Source organism: Moschus berezovskii, chromosome 23 (assembly GCF_049115385.1).
Source record: "Moschus berezovskii isolate FMDL1 chromosome 23, NW_MosBer_1.0, whole genome shotgun sequence".
Taxonomy (NCBI): Eukaryota; Metazoa; Chordata; class Mammalia; order Artiodactyla; family Moschidae; genus Moschus; species Moschus berezovskii.
In genome coordinates, this window is record NC_142482.1 from 35,026,079 (window position 1) to 35,051,289 (window position 25,211).

Sequence of the window (25,211 nt, forward strand, 5' to 3'; positions counted from 1 at the left end):
CAAAGAACTAAACAGACATTTCTCCAAAGAAGACATACAGATGGCTAACACATGAAAAGATGCTCAACATCACTCATTATCAGAGAAATGCAAGTCAAAACCACAATGAGGTACCATCTCATGCTGGTCAGAGTGGCTGCTATCAAAAAGTCTACAAACAATAAATGCTGGAGAGGGTGTGGAGTAAAAGGAACCATCTTACACTGTTAGTGGGAATGCAAACTAGTACAGCCACTATGGAGAACAGTGTGGAGATTCCTTAAAAAACTGGAAATAGAACTGCCATACAACCCAGCAATCCCACTGCTGGGCACACATACCGTGGAAACCAGAATTGATAGAGACACGTGCACCCCAATATTCACCACAGCACTGTTTACAATAGCCAGGACATGGAAGCAACCTAGATGTCCATTGGCAGACAAACGAATAAGAAGGCTGTGGTACGTATACACAATGGAATATTACTGAGCTATTAAAAAGAATGCATTTGAATCAGTTCTAATGAGGTGGATGAAACTGGAACCTATTATACAGAGCAAAGTAAGTCAGAAAGAAAAACACCAATACAGTATATTAATGTATATATATATAGAATTTAGAAAGATGGTAACGATGACTCCATGTGCAAGACAGCAAAAGAGACACAGATATAAAGAAAAGATTTTTGGACTCTGTGGGAGAAGGCGTGGGTAGGATGATTTGAGAGAATAGCATTGAAACATGTATATTATCATATGGAAATAGATCGCAAGGCCAGGTTCAATGCATGAGACAATACATGAGTTCAGGGCTGGTGCACTGGGATGACCCTGAGGGATGGGATGGGGAGGGAGGTGGGAGAGAGGGTCAGGATGGGGAACACATGTACACCTGTGGCTGATTAATGTGAATGTATGGCAAAAACCACCACACTATTGTACAGTAATTAGCCTCCAATTTAAATAAATTTAAATAAATTATTAAAAAATTTTTAAAAATCCATTTACTACAACATTTTGAAGTAGTCACTAATGTAATTTCCTTGTATATATCTATCAACATCTTCTGAGCCAGTGGTGGTCTTTAGGGAACCCTTGTACAAATTAGAAAAGTCACCACAGGCTGAACTATTCACTAATATATATTGTTAAAAAGCATCCAGAGCAGAGACTTGTTCATAACTGTTGAATGGATGAATGGTGGGTGGATGAATGAATGGTAAGTGGATTTAAAAAAAGGTACCATTTGCATGGGCTGAGTGATAATAAATCTATATACTTATTTTAATTGTCTGATTTGTTCTGATTTTTTGCTAATGTTAATATTTCATTTAATATATAAACTTAGTTCAAAGAGAAAAAAAGAAATTTATTCATAATAAATGCATTAGTCTGGATATGTTTATAATTAAGAAAAAATGGATATTATGTTCACAGCTAATGTCCTTTAATTTCCAAGATAAATTTTTCTTTGATAGAATTTGGTGGTTCAGCTGGTAAAGAATCTGCCTGCAATGTGGCAAACCAGGGTTCGATCCCTGGGTTGGGAAGATCCCCCTAGAGAAGGGAACATCTACCCACTCCAATACTCTGGCCTGGAGAATTCCTTGGACTATATAGTCCATGGGGCCATGAAGAGCTGGATACGATTGAGCAAATTTCACTATCATAAAAAGTTAAAATGTTTATTTCAGATTAAAATACCTGCAAAATAAAATTGTTAAATATTTTTCCTAATTTTTCATTACACGTGCGTGCATGCCATGTTTCTTTAGTCGTATCTGATTCTCTGCTACCCTGTGGACTGTAGCCTGCCAGGCTCCTCTGCCCATGGGATTCTCCAGGCAAGAATACTGGAGTAGGGTTGCCACGCCCTCCTCCAGGGGATCTTCCCAACCCAAGGATAGAACCTGCCTCTCTTACATCTCCTGCACTGGCAGAGTAGGAAACTCCTTACTACTAGTGGAAATCAGGTACAGTTGGTAGAATTATAACTGTCAATTAATTGTCAGAATAATTTGGACAAATAATAGGAGTTATTCTCACCATTTTTTCCTAGTAAAAAATACATTGGGATTTGTCAGGAAAAATAATTTTAGATGCGTCCAAGAATTTCTCTCTTTAGAAAGGAATCTGGTTGAGAAGACTTTTATACAATGAATAATCATCTCATTTTTTTGGTCATTCTTTATCATTTTATAAATAAAGATCTACTATTTTCAATGTTTAGAATGTTTATTCATCTCTTAATAACAGATGGCAACCCCACTCAAGTATTCTTGCCTGGAGAATTCCATGGACAGAGGACCCTGGCAGGCTAGAGTCCATGGGGTCAAAAAGAGTTGGACACGACTGAGCATGCGTACATGCATGATGCAGTGTAAGTACTCTGCCACCAGGTGGTGGTCCCTCCAATATGTGCTTCTGAGATTCAAATTAAAACTGGGAATGATTTTCCCCTTAGCTTACTGGAAAAGAGCTTCTTCTGTTAGGAAGTGATCCCCCCTGCCATACCCAGGTAGTGCTGTTTATAGCACAATTGTAGCTCTTATACCTTACCTTAAATTGAATACTAATCTCTTGTTTTAATCTCCCATAGCCCTTAGCACAGTTTGGGGATATTCAGCAACTAGTAGAGGAATTAATGCATTTAAACATCATATTTAAGAGAAAAAAATTAAAAGGAAATCCTATAATTATTACCTTTTTTATTGGTTCTTGACTTTTCTTTGTGATTTATCCTGATTTCTAACTTCAAGTCAAATTTCCTACATTATAGTTTAAAAGTCATTTAAGTGCCACATTGTTAAACTTTGGGTGACTGGAATCATTATTTCTTGAGGTATTGACACTTCCTTGAGATACTCAGTCCTACTGTTGAGGCAAATGGACAGCCTCTTCCAATAGAAAGTTGAATTCTCTTCTGTCTCCCCTACTACTTGAATCAATTAAAGATATTCTTCCAATCCTAGACCCCTCTTTGCCCATGAGTTTTCCTGCTTACTATATAAGCTTTCTCTTAACATCCAACACCAGAGCCTTTACGAAAAGCACTACTCTTTTTTCTTTATTAAAAGGAAACATTACAAACCCTAGCTATGTTTTCTTTTATTAGAATTAGTAACTAGATGACCTTGAATTGTATGTTCAATAGAAATTCTTTCAGAAACACTCTAGTAATAACTTGAGTTCCCAGCCTGTCCTAGTACAGAGTTCCCAGAGCTGTTTCCTGAAAGAGTTTATGTTCTTCCTAAAGAAGAGAACATTTTAAAATAAAGCTATTTTAAAATGCGGTTTGGGGATGGAAATTTAAGTTTCATGACAGTAACATTGATCTCTTTCGGCAGTTCTGATAGTTATGTATTGGGTTTTCTCAAAGCTAGGTCACCTTTCTCTGCAACCATTTGCTCTGTTTTAAAAAGTGATTTCCCAAAGACCAAAGACTACCTTTTCCTATTTAGAGTCCAACTTCACTGTCAGAACTTAAAATTCTCCAGACTCCCAAGGCAGAGCTGCTTCAGGTCAAAGAACAGCTGGATATAAATGTCCAGATCTACCCTCAAAAGGGTCTCAGTCTCCAGAAGGGTTAATGGTACCATTTACGACACTCTATAGCTGTTCCATTCAACTGTTGTGACTACAGACCACCATTTTTAGAGCTCAGACTTGGTTTTCATTTGTTCTGCAAAAACTCGATTCAACATTTATATGTTATGTGTCACATATAGCACTAGGCTAAGGATGTAAGATGTGATTCCTACCCTTGAAAAGTTTATTGTATTTTGGTAATTTTTTTACTCTGTCAGATATTTTACTTTCACATCTGTGTTTTTCCAGGTCGCTGACCCTGAGTTTGATATCATCCCAATAATTGACTTCCAGACATCTTGCATCTTAGATGTTTCAGACCTCACCATTGCTATGAACTGCGATCACAAGGTTTTTCTTTTAGTCTTAATCCATTGAGCTCTGGCACCCACCCAATAGAAGAAGAAAAAATGCTCAGCAAACATTAGATAATAACATCAGCAAACACCCTAAGGCTACAGATTTTTAAACATAAAACTGGTCAAGAGAAATCATCTAAGTCAGTTCTCCTCTGGTACTTAAATGTATCTAAGGATCACCTTAGGGTCTGGTTAAAATGCAGATTCTGATTAATTAGCTCTGGGGTAGGGCCTGAGACTCTGCACTTCTAGAACACTCTCAGTTAATATTCATGCTTCTGGTCCATAAACCACACTTTAAACAGTGAAGCTCAAGCTTTTTCACCAGTTCTAAATGGAGGCAAAACGTGAGGGATGTAAAGAAACCAGTCAATATAGTTCTATACTCAGTAAATACTATCAAAAGAGTTCAATCAGTCAGCACAAGAATTATTTTTTTTTAAAGTTAGCAGATGTGCAAACACATGAAAAAATGCTCAACATCCCTCATAATCAGAGAAATGCAAATCAAAACCACAATGAGATACCATTTCACACCAGTCAGAATGGCTGCTATCCAAAAGTCTACAAGCAATAAATGCTGGAGAGGGTGTGGAGAAAAGGGAACCCTCTTACACTGTTGGTGGGAATGCAAACTAGTACAGCCACTATGGAGAACAGTGTGGAGATTCCTCAAAAAACTGGAAATAGAACTGCCGTATGATCCAGCAATATCACTCCTGGGCATACACACCGAGGAAACCAGAATTGAAAGAGACACATGTACTCCAATGTTCACTGCAGCACTGTTTATAATAGCCAGGACATGGAAGCAACCTAGATGTCCATCTGCAGACGAATGGATAAGAAAGCTTTGGTACATATACACAATGGAGTATTTTTCAGCCATCGAAAAGAATGCATTTGAATCAGTTTTAATGAGGTGGATGAAATTGGAGCCAATTATACAGAGTGAAGTAAGCCAGAAAGAAAAACATCAATACAGTATACTAACGCATATATATGGAATTTAGAAAGATGGTAACCTGAACCCTGTATACGAGACTGCAAAAGAGACATAGGCATATAGAACAGTCTTTGGGACTCTGTGGGAGAGGGTGAAGGTGGGATGATTGGGGAGAATGGCATTGTAGCATGTATATTATCATAAGTGACCAGTCCAGGTTCGACACATGATACAGGATGCTTGGGGCTGGTGCACGGGGATGACATGGAGGGAGGATATGGGGAAGAGGGAGGTGGGAGGGGGGTTCAAGAAAGAGAACACATGTACACCCGGGGCGGATTCATGTCAATGTATGGCAAAACCAACCAATATATTAATGTAAGGTAATTTGCCTCCTATAAAATAAATGTTAAAAAAAAAAAAAGTTATCAAATGGAGTTCCCTGGTGGTCCAGTGGTTAGGACTCAGCATTTTCACTACCATGGCCTGGGTTCAATCGCTGGTTGTAGAACTAAGATCCTACAAGCTACATGGCAAGCCCAAAAAAAAGGAAAAAAGTTTTAAAAGTTAGCAGAAATTTTGGTGGTGTGCAACAGATGAGCACCTTTCTCTCTCCCTAATTAGGACATAAACTTAAAGGAGATTAAAACAGTGAGGCCACTTGTTAAACAATTAAAAATTGAATTACTGTGTGATTCTATGCCACTTCTGGATATATACCTCCAAAATATTGAAACTAGAGAGTCAAAGAGATATTTACACATTCATGTTCATAACAGCATTATTCACAAGAGCTGAAGGATGAAAGCAACCCAAAGTATCTACTGACAGATAAAGGAGTAAGCAAAATGACACCTGCTCCAACATGAACGAACCCTGAGGATATCATGCTAAGTGAAATAAGGTGGTCTACCTAAGGAAACAAAAGACTTGTACATAGAAAACTATAAAACACTGGTGAAAGTAATCAAAGAGGACACTAATAGATGGAGAAATATACCGTGTTCGTGGATTGGAAGAATAAATATTGTAAAAATGAGTATACCACCTAAAGTAATTTATACATTCAATGCAATGCCTATCAAGCTACCAAAGATATTTTTCACAGAACTAGAACAAATAATCTCACAATTTGTATGGAAATACAAAAAACCTCGAATAGCCAAAGCAATCTTGAGGAAGAAGAATGGAACTGGGGGAATCAACCTGCCGGACTTCAGGCTATACTACAAAGCCGCAGTCATCAAGACAGTATGGTACTGGCATAAAAACAGAAATATAGATCAATGGAACAAAATAGAAAGCCCAGAGATAAACCCACGCACCTATGGACACCTTCTCTTTGACAAAGGAGGAAAGAATTTAAAATGGAGAAAAGACAGTCTCTTCAACAAGTGGTGCTGGGAAAACTGGTCAGCGACTTGTAAAAGAATGAAACTAGATCACTTCCTAACACCATGCACAAAAATAAACTCAAAATGGATTAAAGATCTAAATGTAAGACCAGAAACTATAAAACTCCTAGAGGAGAACATAGGCAAAACACTCTCTGACATAAATCACGGCAGGATCCTCCATGACCCACCTCCCAGAATATTGGCAATAAAAGCAAAAATAAACAAATGGGACCTAATTAAAATCAAAAGCTTCTGCACAGCAAAGGAAACTATAAGCAAGGTGAAAAGGCAGCCTTCAGAATGGGAGAAAATAATAGCAAATGAAACTGACAAAGAATTAATCTCAAAATATACAAGCAGCTCCTGCAGCTCAATTCCCGAAAAATAAACGACCCAATCAAAAAATGGGCCAAAGAACTAAACAGATATTTCTCCAAAGAAGACATAAAGATGGCTAACAAACACATGAAAAAATGCTCAACATTCCTCATAATCAGAGAAATGCAAATCAAAACCACAATGAGGTATCATTTCACACTAGTCAGAATGGCTGCTATCCAAAAGTCTACATACAATAAATGCTGGAGAGGGTGTGGAGGAAAGGGAAGTCTCTTACACTGTTGGTGGGAATGCAAACTAATACAGCCACTATGGAGAACAGTGTGGAGATTCCTCAAAAAGCTGGAAATAAAACTGCCATATGATCCAGCAATCGCACTCCTGGGCGTACACACCAAGAAAACCAGAATTGAAAGAAACACATGTACTCCAATGTTCATTGCAGCACTGTTTATAATAGCCAGGACATGGAAGCAACCTAGATGTCCATCTGCAGACGAATGGATAAGAAAGCTTTGGTACATATACACAATAGAGTATTTTTCAGCCATCAAAAAGAATGCATTTGAGTCAGTTCTAATAAGGTGGATGAAATTGGAGCCTATTATACAGTGAAGTCAGCCTGAAAGAAAAACATCAATATAGCATACTAACGCATGTATATGGAATTTAGAAAGATGGTAACCTTAACCCTGTATACGAGACTGCAAAAGAGACATAGGTGTATAGAACAGTCTTTGGGACTCTGTGGGAGAGGGTGAAGGTGGGATGATTGGGGAGAATGGCATTGTACCATGTATATTATCATATGTGAAATGAATCACCAGTCCAGGTTCGACGCATGATACAGGATGCTTGGGGCTGGTGCACGGGGATGACCTAGAGGGAGGATATGGGGAAGAGGGAGGTGGGAGGGGGGTTCAAGAGGGGGAACACATGTACACCCGGGGCAGATTCGTGTCAATGTATGGCAAAACCAACCAATATATTAATGTAAGGTAATTTGCCTCCAATAAAAAAAAAGAACAAATATTGTATGATTGCACTTGGATGAGATACCTAGGTAGTCCAACCTGTGGAGACAGAAAATAGAATGATAATTGCCAGAGACTGGAGAAAGGGGAGAATGGAGAGTTATTGTTTAACAGGCATGGAGTTTCAGTTTTGCATGATGAAGTATTCTGGAGATGAATGGGAGGGTAGCACAACAGTGTGAATGTACTTAATGCCACTGATCTGTGCACTTAAAAATGGCAAAATGGTAAATTTTATGTTATGTGTATTTTGCCTATTTTTTTTTAACCAAAACATATTTTTTTTAAATGTATACAAGGATGTGAACTATCCATGGGAGAACAGTTGGGTATCTTTGGAGCCAGGCTTATCTTCTAAAGGTCCAAACTCAAACCAGCAGTGGAAGAAATTATGAAAGTGCAAGTCACAAAGCCATGTCCAACTCTTTGCCACCCCATGGACTATACAGTCCATGGAATTCTCCAGATCAGAATACTGGAGTGGGTAGCCTTTCCCTTTTCCAGGGGATCTTCCCAATGCAGGGATCAAACTCAGGTCTCCCACATTGCAGGCAGATTCTTCACCAGCTGAGCTACCAAAGAAGACCAGAAGAAATTATAATAGACTTCTTTTATTAAATTCAGACAGAGAAACTAATTAATAGGAGAACTTTTGCCCAGGACTACATTTTTTTTAGCACAAGAAGCTGCTATTGCCATGGAGACCACAAGCAAGGACCCAACACATCTGTCAATATTCTAATAAGAATTATTCTGTAGCTCTGTAGTCCTAAGTTTTGTGTCCTGGTCAAAACTCTCTGGTTCTGTTTCTTGGGTTGATAGTCACAACTTTCTTGAAAAAATAAAATTTTTCACTAGTGGATAAGTATATTAACTCTAAAGTCTTGTTTTAATTCAGTATATTTATTGAGTAAATCAAAACTTTGCTAATAATTTTGTGTGAAACTTTATCTGCAGATTTGGCATTTAAACTATTTGTAAAGTTAGATAAATATCTTTAAGATTATGATTGAATATATAATTGCATATATATAATTAAATATGCAAAATATGTAATTGAATAATTGATTTCAGTTTTCCAATTTCAAGTTTAAAGGCATAAGATCATCTAATTATGTTTGTAAACCTTGAAATGATTAAGAGAATGTGATTCAATATGTTTAAAAGTTTTAATTGTTATACAGATCAGATTTCAGTACTTGGAAAGTTTTACTTGTTAGATTAAATATTTGAAGTATTTACAAGTGAAAGTTGAATATATTGAATTTATAAATACCATTTTATTCTCTATTTTTAAAATTGAATATAGTTGATTTACAGTGTTGTGCAAAGTGACTCAGTTATACACATGTATACATTTTTGACATTCTTTTCCATTATGGTTTATCCCAAGAGATTGAATATTCCTTGTACTATACAGTAGGACCTTGTTGCTTGACCATTGTAAATGTAATAGTTTGCATGTACTAACCCCAAATTTCCAGTCCATCCCTCTCCCATCCCCACTCCCCCTTGGCAACCTCAAGTTTCTTCTCTATGTCTATACATCTGTTTCTGTTTTGTAGGTAGGTTCATTTGTGCCATATTTTAGATTTCACATGTAAGTGATATCATATATTTGTTTTTCGTTTTCTGTCTTACTTCATTTACTATGATAATCTCTGGTTGCATAAATATGGCTTTAAAGGTTTAAAGAAATCAAACTAATGATTGATTAGTTCAACAAATTTAGTTGAACTAATTAGTTCCATTTTCAACAAGTTCATAATGAACTTTGAAAATGGACTGATATTAAAGGTGTGTTTTCTTTTCTAAGTTGATTGAAAACTGATCAAAAGCTCCCTAAAATGATAGCTAAAATTGATATGAAAATGCATATAAAATATATATAAAAGTCAAAAACTTAAGAAAAACAAAATTTTGAGTTTATTATTTTAATAAATGTAGTAGCAATTTAAAAGACTAAGGAAACATAGAATCTTTCCTGTGCACTAAAACTGCTTTAAAACCACTAAACAAATCTCATATTAATACTCCTAGATCATCTTAGACAGATATTCTGCCTGTTTGACAAGATCAAGGAAGTAGATGCCAAAACCTTGTTTGGTGAAGTTATACAGCCTTCATCTACTTCATCATTTTCCTTGTGACTGAGTAGCCAGGACAAATGCAAAGACTTGAGACAAAAGTGGGATCCCAACAAGGCTGAGAAATTAGTTGTCCATACCAAGTTGGGTAAGCAAGTGTGTACCATGAATGGGCTGAGAGCCAAAAATCAGTTGTGTAAATGCTATTTGTGCTCATGCTCAGTACCTCAGTCATGTCCGCTCCTTGTGACCCTTTGGACTATAGCCCACCAGGATCTTGTGTCCATGGGGTTTTTCAGGCAAGAATACTGGAGTTGGTTGACATTTCCTCCCCCAGGGGACCTTCCAGACCTAGGGACTGAACCCACTGTGTCCTCTTCATTGCAGGTGGATTCTTTACCCTCTGAGCCATTAAAGTTACTTAGTCCAATTCTTTGAGATCCCATGGACTATGTAGCCCACCAGGCTCCTCTGTCTAGGGAATTCTCCAGGTAAGAGTACTGGAGTGGGTCACCATGCCCTTCTCCAGGGAATCTTCCCAACACAGGGATGGAACCCGGGTCTCCTGCATTGCAGGCAAATTCTTTACCAACTGAGCCATTGGGGAAGCCAAAAATGATAGCGGAATGAATAAATATCAGTGTTAGAACTTAGAGTGGGATAAAAGCCAGACAGATGAACCAAAATGCTAAAAGCAGACAAAAAGCTCCTTGAGAGCAATAGGGTTTCAAGCATAAAGCAGGTACTCAAATATCTTTAAAGAAGTAAAAGACAAGATAACAAGGTTTAAAAAGAATTTGGTAGGCAAAAACTAATGGGAAAAGTAAACAGTCACTTGTACGAAGACTTTAATAACCAAAGGAATTAACATTCTACCCACTGATGTGGCTTTCAATGTGGTCAGCGTCAATTTTCGGAATGGACTGGGAGGCCCATTATTAAAGACCAGTATTTTTTGGAGTGCTCTATATCTTAAATCCTGTGGGATGGCAATTGGCATAACTTGAAAAAAAAGAAATCCATACAGGATTGCCTGTTAAGTAATTCCCTAGCTTAAATTATCCCACTTTTGTTAATTAACTTTTCAAAACTCCTTGGACGAGCTTACATCTAAGGGAAAAAAAAACAGGCAAACAAACAAACAAAAACAGATATAAATAGATATTCAGTTCAGTTCAGTCACTCAGTCGTGTCCAACTCTCCGCAACCCCATGAATCACAGCACGCCAGGCCTCCCTGTCCATCACCAACTCCCGGAGTTCACTCAAACTCATGTCCATCGAGTTGGTGATGCCATCCAGCCATCTCATTCTCTGTCGTCCCCTTCTCCCCCTGTCCCCAATCCCTCCCAGCATCAGAGTCTTTTCCAGGGAGTCAACTCGTTGCACGAGGTGGCCAAAGTATTGGAGTTTCAGCTTTAGCATCAGTCCTTCCAATGAACACCCAGGATTGATCTCCTTTAGAATGGACTGGTTGGATCTCCTTGCAGTCCAAGGGTATTACCCTTTGCTAAAAAAAAAAAATTAAGAAAGGTGGGAAGTTCTCTCACCAAATCAATTTAAGAAATGTTAAGCAAATTAACACAATGGTTTTTCTCTTTGCAGGACTTAGAATCAATAATACTTTTATGTTCATTGTGAATTTTGAAGAGAAGTATAGGCCTTTTGGGGGCTCCCCAGGTGGCATAAGTGGTAAAGAACCCGCCTGCCAGAGCAGGAGACATAAGAGACACAGGTTCTATCACTGGATTGGGAGGATCCCCTAGAGGAGGGCATGGCAACCCATTCCTGTACTCTTGCCTGTAGAATCCCATGGGCAGAGGAGACTAGCGGGCTACAGTCCACAGGGTCACAGAGTCAAATACAACTGAAGCGACCGAGCATGAGCATATGCCATTTTGACCATTTAACCCAGAGTAAGTTGGGGAAATAATGTTTCTTGGAACGTGTTTAGACTCTTGAAACAAAGCCCACTTCAAGTCTGAAAATCAGCCAACAATTCCGCATGGCTTCTCACTGAAATTTGGCTTTGCAGATTTCAGTTGTTTTTTAATGTTTTAGTTCATTTGATTCCATTGTTTGTGATATTCTCCCTTCAAATACAGCCATGATAGGTTACTATGCAACTTCATACCAACTTTTAAGAGCTTTACAAATATAGGCAAAATCCACGTGCTACTTTCGCAACCTTCAAAGAACTCTCCTTCATTTATTTAAGCCCCGCCAGTATTCCTGTGAAACAAAGCACATGTGTCCATTAGCAGCAGAAGGACTAGCGATGTGATATCTTATACACAAGTCAAATCTTGGTTCTATTTCTTGATTTAGAGCCTAGGTTGTATGATTTATTTTTGAGCTGGGGCTTTCTGTTATCAACTGTGCAACTATTTATTCACTTTCCTTATCAAATATAGGATAAAAGTAACCACAATGATAGAACAGAAATGAAAATTTGAAGAATTAAATGTATACATAAAAATTTTTCCCATAGAGAAAACCAGTTAAGATAGTAATCAACCCAGCAGTCTTTATTGGATTTTTTTCAAATGAGGTGATATCTCATTCAAAATATGCAAAATAATACTTTTTATATGTACTTTGTTTTCTAAACCAATTTTCTCAACTATCATCCATAACACTTAATCAATTTAAATAATATCCCCCTCTTGAGCATTGTACCAGCCAGCTGGTTCAGCAAAAATGCATCTTTAAATGCATGATTTTAATGTTTTGGATGTAATTTTTTTTTTCTAAAGTTTGGGTGAGATATCAGAAAGGCTGGTCCTTGCTGACACAGGTTGTGAGAGTCAGAGCCAAAAAGCATCCTCAATTCTTAATCTCCAGGTGACCAAATCTAAACCACTCATCAAACATCTCTTTGCATAACAGATATTATGATAATTCTTTCACCCCTAAAGATCCCCCAAACTAAGTTGACAGTTCCATGTATAAAGTACCTAAAAGATTTGAAAGTAGTAAGTGATGCTGATATAGATTCCCCAGGATCTCAGTTTCCTTTCTATAGACTATAAATATGAAACTGTCAGTGCTAAGAGAGTAAGAAGTTTATTTTTTTCATCTCATGCTTTCTGAGTGCTTGGTACAGTGTCTGCACAAATTATGGGTTCTAAAAGGGTTTATTATTCTTATTGACTTTTCTGCCTGGCAGAAATAAAAAAGTTTCTATTCATGTTTGGCCCAATCCCAGCGTTAAGCTGAAGCACTAAGAAGATCTGGTTCCATGATACATAAAATTCCTTTCCCAAAAATATTCAGAGCATCAGATTAGCTGACGACATAAGGGCCAGAGATAAGAGAGCATCCATCAGGGTTTTGGTATTTTGGTTTTATAAAAACCTTGAGAAATTTTGTTTTGAAGCTGATATTTTCAAAAAAGTTCTTTGAATTTTTTTAGAACATTTCAATCACTGCTTTTCAAGGGAAAATTTAGTAATTTTTCTAACTGAATGGAAAGCTGTGCTATGCAAACAACAAAGATTTTTTTCTTTTGAAAGTTATTCATGCCCTGCTTCTAGGATTGCCAGGGGAACTGAATTAAAAAAAAAAAAAAATTTAACCAAGCAAGCGATCAGAGTTATATTGTGCTAGAGAAAACCTAAACTCCGAAGTTCAGTATTATGTTTCCTTCTAAACTTGGAGCCTACAGTTTTCAAATGACTTAAGTTACCCAAAGAAGTTTGCATGACCTAGTGAAAAGTGAAAGTCGCTCAGTCGTGTCCGACTCTTTGAGACCCCATGAACTGCGATGGAATTCTCCAGGCCAGAATACTGGAGTGGGTAGCCTTTCCCTTCTCCAGGGGATCTTCTCAACCCAGGGATCGAGCCCAGGTCTTCTGCATTGCAGGAGATCAAGCTTATTTCCTTTTGCCAAGTTTCTTTATTGATTTGTTTTACTATTTTTTCTTTTTGTTTTTAGTCATATGTGGGTAACAAAAAAAGGTTTGAATTTGTGTCCATCAGCAGCAGGACAAACTCATGTTTGGCATAAAGCTATCAGTTCAGTTCAGTCGCTCAGCCGTGTCCGACTCTTTGCAACCCCATGAACCTTAGCACACCAGGCCTCCCTGTCCATCACCAACTCCCGGGGTCTACCCAAACCCATGTCCATCAAGTCAGTGATGCCATCCAACCATCTCATCCTCTGTCATCCCCTTCTCCTCCTGCCCTCAAACCCTCCCAGCATCAGGGTCTTTTCCAGTGAGTCAACTATTTGCATGAGGTGGCCAAAGTATTGGAGTTTCAGCTTCAGCATCAGTCCTTCCAATGAACACCCGGGACTGATCTCCTTTAGGATGGACTGGTTGGATCTCCTTGCTATCCAAGGGACTCTCAAGAGTCTTCTCCAACACCACAGTTCAAAAGCATCAATTATTCAGTGCTCAGCTCTCTTTATAATCCAACTCTCACATCCATACATGACCGCTGGAAAAACCATAGCCTTGACTAGACGGACCTTTGTTGGCAAAGTAATGTCTCTGCTCAAAGCTATACTCATCATTTTTTAAGAATTCATTTTTCCACTGCAGTTCCTCTTGTACATTAAGCAAAGTTTTCTGTAGTTTTATGTTTTATCACTCCTACTTGAAATACAAGAAAACTGAAGCTCCTTGTCAAAAAACTCAGTAGAAGAGCTGTGATCCATATCTATAACTACTAAATTCCAAGGCTGACTTGCACTCTGCTTTCCAGTGGTTCTCAAACTTAGGCATGCATAAAATTAGCCCTCATGGTTGCTACAGACACAGGTGCTCAGATACCACTTCTGAGGATTGTGCCTCAATAGATCTTTGAGCTAAGAAATCTGAATTTTTAACAAACATTCCAGATGACTCTGAAGCAAGTCTTCCACATTCCAATTAGGACTGGACTATACCTGCTTTCTCTCATCTGCCTCTAAAAACAAAGCAAGAACATCCATCCCCACAGTCTCAGCTCTACCACCAATTATGTGACATAAACCAAAGTAAATCACTTTTCCTGTTTGGGTCCTCATTTCTTTACCTGTTAAATGGGAACAATTATATTTTCTTTACCTCAAGGGATGGATGCAAAGATCAAAGGACACAGTAAATGTCACAATATTTATAACAGTAGAAAGTGTTATTTAAAAACAATATTAAAGCATATATGGACTTCCCTGGTGGCTCAGATGGTAAAGAATCTGCCTGCAATACTGGAGACCCAGGTTCAAACCCTGTGTCTGGAAGATCCCCTGGAGAAGGGCATGGCAACCTACTCCAGTATTCTTTCCTGGGAAATCCCATGGACAGTAGAGCCTGGGGGCTACAGTCCATGGTGTCACAAAGAATCGGACATGACTGAGTGGCTAACAAAGCATACATTCGAATGACCAAAAAAAAATAATAATAAGACACAAAGTTTATCTAGATGCTTTGATGTAGGGTTATCTGATCACAATATTGAAAAGAATGGTTATACATTCAACTCACATCCATAAGCACTTCAACTTACTTAACCTTTATCCAAAATGACTATGGCGTGTAGAATATTCTTTATTAAAGTGCACACACATTCATGTGGACACGCACACATACACATACATACTCACACACACAGTGTTGCCACTGCTAAGTTAATGGGCAGATTTTCCACTATCTCTAGACATCACCAAATGATAAAAGATAACAAATCTAAATCTTTTTTTACTGGGGTATAGTTGTCTTACAGTGTTGTGTTACTTGATACTATATAAGGAAGCGAGTCAGCCATATGTATATAAACATCACCTCCCTCTTGGACCTCCCTCCCACCTCCACCCCATCCCACTCATCTAAGTCACCACAGAGCACCAAGCTGAGTACCCTGTGCTATACTCTCTGCTTCACAGGTGGTAGTATACAGATAGGTTAACACTCAAGTACCCATACCTGTTACTGACGCTCCTACCAACCCACCTGGGCATCCCCAGACCCCACAGTGGCTCCTTTCTCAAAGACAGGGACTTCTACCATCTTCTTCCACAGCAGAAAGTTTCTAAAACAATTGGTATGACAAAAAAGATGGACACCAAACAGGCACAGCTTGACTTCATGGCACACCACATGGAGTTTTTCTAAAAATGAAGAAACTTTAGGATTTCCTTGTTATTTGAGGGTATAAAGCCATAAGCCTCCCATCTATCCTGTGTCGGCTTTGAAATGAGCAGACCGGCTGGAAAAGAAGAGGCAATTTGCATGTGAAGAATAAATAAACAGAACTCTGTGGTAAACCGTGTTAAAAAAATAATAATGTCTTTGTTTAGAAAAGAGGAGCAGCAAAGTTTAAGATGGGGAGATAGTAGGTTAGTAACACAACAGCCTTCTCTTTCTGACTCCTAATACACAGTTTCAATAACCTGACTTGACCTCAATATATCATCGATAACCTTCCTTCCCCACGCCTCTCTGATTCAAAGTTTTTCCCCACTCCAATGCATCAGACACACAACTTTAATTTTCTTCAATAATGTTCTCACCATCAATTAAATCAATTAATTTTTAAGCAATTTATTTTTAATAGCATTGAGTTTATATTCCTCTACGTGGTATTAATTGCCCTCCATATAAACCTTTCCTCTGTCAAATTTCCAATTATTCTTCCATTGGTATTTCATCTCCCCTTTACTCCATCCCTCAACCTACACCCATTCATATACATCCACCCATTTCAATAAGGCCAATATCTTCACTGTCTCCCAATTCAGGAATTCTCATCTCTGCTTCCTTGTTGCCTCTGATTTTCAGATCAGTCTAAAAATATTTATTGAGATTCACCTTAAATGACTTACAAAGCCCAGCAAGGAAACTGTCAAAAATGTTAAGATTTAAGGAGGTGGTCTCTAACATGGGTAACAAGACATGTATTCATACACACATACACACACAAATACATACAGAAAAGACAGCCTATGTGACGGTTAAAAACCATTTTCTAGGGATTTCCCTGGTGGTTCAGCGGTTAGGACTCAGTGCTATCACTGCTGCGGCCCAGGTTCGATCCTGGACAGGGAAATAAGATCCCACCAAAAAAAAAAAAAAATCCATTTTCTATTTCTCTTGAGCAATAGTGTCCCTTGAGCTGGGACACTTACCTTCATGTCCCAGCCCTCCTTCAGAAAAGTAAGGCCACATGTCTCATTCTGGCCATGGGATTGGCATGAAAGTGACATACGTCTCTTGCAGGCCTGGCTCATAAAAGCTTATTATACTCATCAGCACTCTTTCTTCCTCTGTCTTTCACCAGCTACAGAAGAACCAAGAGAACTCTGGAACAGTGCAATCTAATAGAAATTCAATACAGTCACATGAGAAATTTTCACACACACACAAAAGTAAAATTAATTCTAATACTATATTTTATTTAATCTAAAAACATACCAAATATTGTCATTTTCACATGTAATCAATGAAAAAAAATTACTAATTCGATTTTTTATCACACTAAGTTTTCAAAATCCATGTGTATTTCACCCTTGTAATACATCTCAGTTTATTAGTACATCACGTTTCAAATGCTTGATAGCCACATGAAGGCCCCTGATGACAATTTTGGACAGCATGGCTCTAGGGGACAGAAGAGACCTCAGATGGAAGGAGTGGGGTCTCTGAGTCACTACATCAAAGGCCACCTCCAAAGTACTCTCTGTGAATTATTACATGAGCAAGACTAAACTACTTTGTAAAACTACTAGGATTTTGAGGTTGCCTATTACAACAATTAGTCTGTCATATTTAATACATTCCTATTATATGAAAGCACATGCATTATGATACTTTCAGATACTTTTACCATTATATCAATGGTACAGACAGAGGGCACTTTACAAGTCTAGAGGAGACAAGCTCTCTGTAGACTGGGGTAGCCCTGGGTGACTTCACAAAGGAAAATGGTATTGGAAAGAGGGAAAACTAAAATAATTAAGAAAAAACAAGGAAGGCATTTTAGAGATGAGTCAAGTGGGAGAAAGTCTATGCATATAGAATTTAATTTCACAACAAACTAATCTATCATAGTAAAGCATTCTTTCAGGAGAATGATGAAATTATGATAGAAGACATACTTTGAGACCTTATTGGTGCCATCTTCACAGAAAGACCGACTAGATTTGAACTTTAATTTCTTAAAGTACATCTTGTAATATTACTCTCTAACTCAAAAAAAATTTTAAATCCTATGCAGAGTAGTCTGGTAGAACTGTTTAATTAAAAGAGAATGACTTTAAGCAAAGAAGTCCATTTGGAGAAAATTTCAGTAGTTTTGGCAGAAGAAAATAAAGTCTGAAGTAGGGAGTTTGAGAAACAAAAGTAAACAGGAAAACATTTAGAGAGTACCTACTATTCACCAAGTTCATTCACATGTAATCTCCCTTTAAATGTTTTAGGAGTAATATCACCATTTTTACTAAAGTAAAAGTAGGCTTAGTGAAGTGAATTAATATATCCAAGTTTTCACACTAGTAGACACTAGACCTGGGATTTAAACCTAATTTCACTTCTCTTTTCATTTTGGAGTCATTGTGACTAATAAATTGTCTGTAAAGTGTACTCAATTAGCACTCAGAAGAGTATAAAGTATGACAGGAGAGGGAACAGTCAGAAGTTTAAAAAAATAGTAGAGTGAGGAGGAGAATGAAAGCAAAAAAATAACTTTAGGAACTTTCTTAGTGGTCTAGTGGCTAAGACTCAGTAATCCCAATGCAGGGGAACTGGGTTTGATCCCTGGTCCCGGAACTAGATCCCACATGCTGCAACTAAAATTAAAAATCCTGCATGCTGCAACTAAGACCCAGAACAGTCAAATAAATAGAATAAGTAAATAAGTTTTAAAAAAATAATAAGACTTTAGTTAGTGGAGGTAAGAAGATAGAGCACAGTTTTCTTTGAATAGAGAACAAATAGTGCTTATTTGTAGACAAGGAAATTAAGCAGAGGTCTGGACTGGTGATCTGTTAGGGAGAAGAATAATCAAGGAAAACCTCTCTTGCCTTGTTTAGTTTTTCTTGCTCTTGTTCTCCTCTAAACACACAAAGAACTCCATAGTTTGTTCCAGGTTCAGTATTCATCTATCCTATAGTGGAAAGAGCAGAGAGGGAATATACAACAAACATTTATATAAGACCAAGACGGCTGTGATTCATGGGGTCACAAAGAGTCGAACACGACTGAGCGACTGAACTGAATTGAACTGAAGATGGCTGAGTGAGCTTGGTCAAGTTTCTTAACAATGATAGTTTTTAGGGCTTATCACAGATATTCCAACTCTTTCTAGGTATAGGGTAGGATTTAACTTTCTTGCTCCCTTTGACGTGAGGCATGCCCATGTGACCTAGGTTAGCCATTGTGATATGAGCAAAGATAACAAAGATGCTTTAAGATCCTGCATGTGATTTACCACATTTTCTTCCTCTGTCAAATAAATCCTAAAAGCAAGTATTAAGATAAAGCTTCAATCAACTTTGGTTCTTGAATAGCAATTTTTTAAAGATCCTTCTTGCTAATCTAGAGGAGCAGCAAGGATAAGCAAAAAATAAATCTTCACTATGTTAGGCCACTGAGATCAGGTTTTGTTTATTGTTACAGCATAATCAAACCTATACTGATTGATATAATAAACATTCTCACATTCAGTCTGTCTCATGTGTAAGAGAGATGATTGGATACGTTTAGTTTTTGTTTTCCATTTCTAAAGCCAAGTGAGACTGTTAAGATGAAATATTACTCACTATGTGTAAAATATAATAGTAGAGGCACAATGATTAAAGCAGACAAGGGTGTCCAATCTGGGTTTTTTGCCAATTTTCTCTCTTTTTGCCTTCTTCTGGTTTGTGAGATTTTTTTAAAAAAATAATTCCATTATATCCTCTTTCTTCGTTTATTGGCTACAACTTTTTAATGACTTTATAGTTTGCTTTAAATACTTATATTTTTAACTTATTACATCTTTATAGATCTTTCACTTATCATAATCTACTTTCAGGTGAAAATATACCATATGCAATGTAAGAACTTTAAATTATTGGATTTCTGTTTGTTCACTCCCAACCTTTATGCAATTGCTGTCATACATTTCACTTTAATCCTGTTGTAATCCCACACAACACTGTTATTATTTGTGTTGAAATAGCCAGTTATCTTGTAAAATGATTTGAGTAACTAGAAAAAAATTGTGTTTATCTATGTTGCTATCATTTTTTCATCCTTTTACATTGATCCATATTTCCATATGATATCATTTTCCTTCTGCCTAAAGAACTTGCTACAGTATTGTGATGGTCTATTGCTGATGAATTGTTCAACTTCTGTGTGTCTGACATATTCAGATACTCTGAATAAAACATTCTCAAATGGAACTTTGTAAAATTCCTTCCTGCTTTTGTTTTATCTATAATTTTAAGATTGATTGATGGTTTTTCCATTACAAATATTGCTCTTACATATCAAACCATGATCCCCACCATCATCACAACCATTTACTGAGTACTTGCTGTTCTCTACGAGTCACATGAGTTCTGTAACATAGAGTGTCACTGAATATTTGTACCTAGAATGAGGTATTGTTATCCTCACATAATCTGCAGGGAAACTAAACTCAGGCAGGTTGTCATTGCCCAAGGTTACTAAATCACTAAAACTCTTGATGACACAAAGGACGATATTATTCAGAAAAATACTGACACTGACAACCCTAAGTTTAAGTCATCCCAAGTAGACTAGATTTGGAGTGCAAAAAAACTTTAGAAATATCTTGAACAATTCATCTTGAATATGTTTTTATATGTTGCATCCAAGTATGATAAAATATAAAATTTGCGTCTAAATAGATATCAAAATCTATTTTTGATACATAGAAAATAAACATTTTAGTAATAAGAAACCATTGTATCATAAATGCTTTGCATTATATTATTCTTTCTCTATGGTACATGAAATAAAGGAGCATCTTATATGGCAACCCACTCCAGTACTCTTGCCTGGAAAAGTCCATGGATGGAGGAGCCTAGTGGGCTACAGTTCATGGGGTCGCAAAGAGTCGGACACAACTGAGAGAGTTCACTTATAATCAAAAGACATTTTGGATACACTAAAATGTGGTCTGTCATTGTCTTTTGATGTTTTTTCTTTAACAAGATATTTGTAGAATCAATGGTATCTGTGCACATTACAGCCCTGAACACTTATAAAAAGGGCATAATTTCTCAGGATAAAGAATCAAGATTAGAATTAGACTGTGCTCTGTAGCTATAAAACATAGCAATGAAAATCAGTTATTTAAGGTCCCTAAACTTGCCTCATTAGTTTTACATTCAGTTCAGTTCGTTGTGTCCTACACTTTGTGACCCCGCAGACTGCAGCACGACAGGCTTCCCTGTCCATCACCAACTCCTGGAGCCAGTGCTTACATTAATCACTGGTAAAAGTCATTTTTTCCCCACATAAAAAAATTGCTCTACCAATTTTTTTTTGTTTTTATTTTTTTCTTCCTTGTTCAACTTTAAAACAGAAATAAAAATATAGATCGGACTACTTAAATTATTAGTAAATGGACTCCTTTTCTTTACTAACATACCCCCTAAGCATGAAACTTTGGGAGGAAACAAACGAAAAAAACCAGAATGAGCAAAGGCGGGGAAAAAACACAGCTAAATGCAATTCCCTCAGAGGTTAAAGCGTCTGCCTCCAATCCGGGAGACCCGGGTTCGATCCCTGGGTCGGGAAGATCCCCTGGAGAAGGAAATGGTAACCCACTTCAGTATTCTTGCCTGGAGAATCCCATGGACGGAGAAGCCTGGTAGGCTACAGTCCACGGGGTCGCAAAGAGTCGGACACGACTGAGCGACTGAACGGAACGAACGGAAATAACATACCTAAAGTGGAGTTCTATCAAAAGAGGACTTTTCTACTTGTCAAAACAGTCATCTTCTCGTTACTGAACTGACCTTCCAATGATATATTTCAATATCTCTTGAGAAATTAACTGTGTCAAGCTGTCAGTAGCGTGCAAGGAAGAGTGGGGAGTGTGAACGATCTGCCCTGGGTGCCAGCAAGAAAAGACCGTGTTGTCTACAGAAAATCTTAAAACAGTGATAAAAATTCAGCTAAAAGTTGATCCGCTTTTCTTTATTACCGTGTACTAGATTCTGAACAATGTCAGTAATACTCTTCCTCCCTGCCAAAGTGGGCTGCTCCCTCCTATGTTTTCCCTTTTGTTCCCAATTGGATCATCAGAAGCAAAAGAGAAAATGAGGTTAATGTGGAGAAGTATGGGACAATAAAGGCTACACAGAGAAGCTTGTCAATCTTTCCAGGTACCCTACAGGGGAGCTGACTGATTCCCAGCACATAGAAATTCAAATATTCACAGAGCTAAGGGCTTTATACAGAGGCTTTCTTTAAAGGTTTTCCTACTCACACCCAATACAGGAATAAGAAAATGATAATGTTCAGCATTTGTGTAACTAATGAATCAAATTAAAACTGGCAATAACACACTTCCTCCTTGTTCTTTTCTGTCATGCACCACACCCTAAGGCAGGAGCAGATCGCACAGAGCAGCTTTCTCTGCAGTCTGGAGGACAGCTTGGCACCTGGATAGTGAGGCAAAAGCAATAAATGCAAGGTTTCTGAAGCTATACAAATTGAAGAGTAGCAGAATCATTGGTCAGGAACCAAAAAAAGTGGAAAAAATTGTGATTTTTGTGTGTTCCTCTGGCCCCTGGGGTTACATACACAGTAGACAATCCATGCTGACAAACTATCTTTTATAGATTTTGTGGGCTAGTTGCATAGGGCTTTATTGTTGTGGGTGGTTTTTTTTTTAATTTACCCCTCTGAAACCATGTGGGTAGACAGGTGTTAGGGTTAAAAATTCATATGGTATGTGATAGGATTTTGGTGAGGAAATGGAGCAGAAGGGATGGACATTTGAACAGCTTGTGAGGTTTCAGAAGTGAAAAGGGAAGGGGGAGAAGGATTTTTGCCTATTGAAAAAAAAAATAACTGAAATATATAATTGTGCATATTGAGGAATCCAAAGGTCTGACTCTAAAGTTAGAGAAGAAATAATAAGTCAAAGATATTTTATAATATACATCAGGACTGGGAGTCTATGTACTGATAAAATGGGAATATATTTTCCTCCAGAGATTTTCCTAATTAGCCCAAGGACACATTAATTCCATTATTAATCAATAAATCAATGTGAGACACAGAGAGAAAGAAGGAAGCAGGCTCCTGTTACAATTTTAGTTCTTAAGAGCCTGTCTGCATCTATTCATTTATTCAGCAAACAATTTGTTGTGCTCTTAATAAGTGCAAAAATTCTACTAGCAACTTTGGAGGATGTACAGAGATTTTTTTTTTTTAATCAGTGATATTGCTTTTAATTTATAAATAGGAAACAATATATAATAAAAATAGTTGTAGTATTTGTAATCCTCCATATGCATCTTTGGGAAGGTGTTTTACATGAATTATTTATAAAGTGACAATAATGACACAGCAAGGCAGAGATTTTTTTATTTCCATTTTATAGGAAATTCAGGATCAAAGATGACAGAAACGGTGCATATGGAGTCAATATTTGAACTCAAATCTTTTTGTACTTTGCTATATGAAGGACAACAAGAGCACATGTAGGAAGCAGCAGCAACACAGTACAAAATAATTCAAAGAGAGAAGTGCAATTTCAGCCCTGTTCTCTCTGCATCCTTCATGTGTTTCAACATCTTAACATCAATTTCTATTTTTCTATTTATTCAATAACTCATTAATGAATATTGATTGAGTTCCTAATGCTATCTGGTGCTATTCTAATGTTGGGTGGCAGAGGTAAATAAAACAAAGTCCTTGCCCTTATGGAGCTTACCTTCTAATGTGGGAGTTAAGCAGACAATAAACAAATAAGCAAGTATATATAAGCAGATAGTGAGAATTCCCTGGACCCAGCTCATTCCCTGCCAAGGGCCTGGGTTCCATCCCTGGTTGGGCAACAAAGATACTGCAAGCTGAGAGACACAACTGAAATATAAACAATTAAATAAAAACAAATTAAAAACAGTATTAATGTCAAGTAGCAAAATGTGCCATGAAGAAAACTTAAGCAGCATAAGAATAGAGAAATGGTTCTGTGATAGACCATTTACAAGAATCTCTCAAGGGAAACCTCTCTGGGGAAATGACATTAGAGGAACTGCGGTAGAGTGAGCCAAGCAAATACCTGGAGATGGACGCTCTGAGAAGAGAGAAACACTATTGAGCTAGAACGTATTTGAAGAATTCAAGGGACAGCAAGGGTCCAGTGTGTGTGTGGCTACAGCATAATGATGCAAAGATTCTGGTGCAGCATGAGGTCAAAAGTGATAAGGTATAAACCAGATACTACAGATTCTTGGGGGTCATGAGATTCTCTAATTTTATTTAAAGTGTGATAAGAAGCTATTGAAGAATTTTGAGCATGGAAATCATATCATACGATGCATGATTTTTAAAAATCACCTTGATTGCAGATTGTTTCATTTCTGTGAGGAAAGGATGATCTTTTCAATACATGGCACTGGGACATGGATATCCATGTTATTGGTTAAAAAAAAAAAAGTAAATCCGAACCTCTTCTTTTTTTTTTTTTTTTTTTTTGTAAGTTTTTGGCCATGCTACAGAGCATATGGGATTTTAGTTCCCTGAGTAGGATCAGGGCCATACCCCCCACAGTGAAAATATGGAGTCTTAACCACTGGACCACCATGGAAGTCCAAATATTGATCTCTGACTCACATCTTATACAAAACTTAGTCTGAGAAGTCTTACAAATCTAAATGTAATGGATTGTGTACCTTTAATAGTAATAACTGTTGAATTTTGTCAAGCGTCTTCTTTCTTGTCAAATGATAATATATTTATTCTCCTTAGCTCTATCAATATTTCTAATTATATTACTGGATTTCCCCTTGTTGAACTACCCTTGCATTCCTGAAGTAAACTCCACTAGGTCATGATGAATTTTTAAGGGCCCTCAGAATCTGTTTGCTAACATCTGATTTACAAGTTTGGCATTCATAAGCTATAGTTTTCTTTTTGGTTCAATTTTTTTCAGGTTGTTATATCAGTTTATATTTATTTCATGATAAGAATTAGGGAGCTTTGCTTCTTTTACTATGCCCAGAAGAAAAGTATAATTAGCTTTGTGATAACCTTGTCTTTATATATTTTGTAGAATTTTGTGTTAATATCTTACAACCCATACTTATACCTATACTAGAAACTTGATAGATGCAGTAGAAAAATATCATGAAATTAGAATTTGCTGGCTACTTCAGTGAGGAATTACAAAAAGGGAGTCTCTTCAGGCTGATTCATCCCTTGAAAAGAAAGAAAATAACAGTAAGAATCTTTTGTTGCAAGAGAACTTTTTTGCCAGGAGCGAGAAACCTAAAACTGCTAAGGGTTATATTAACCATGCATTTTTC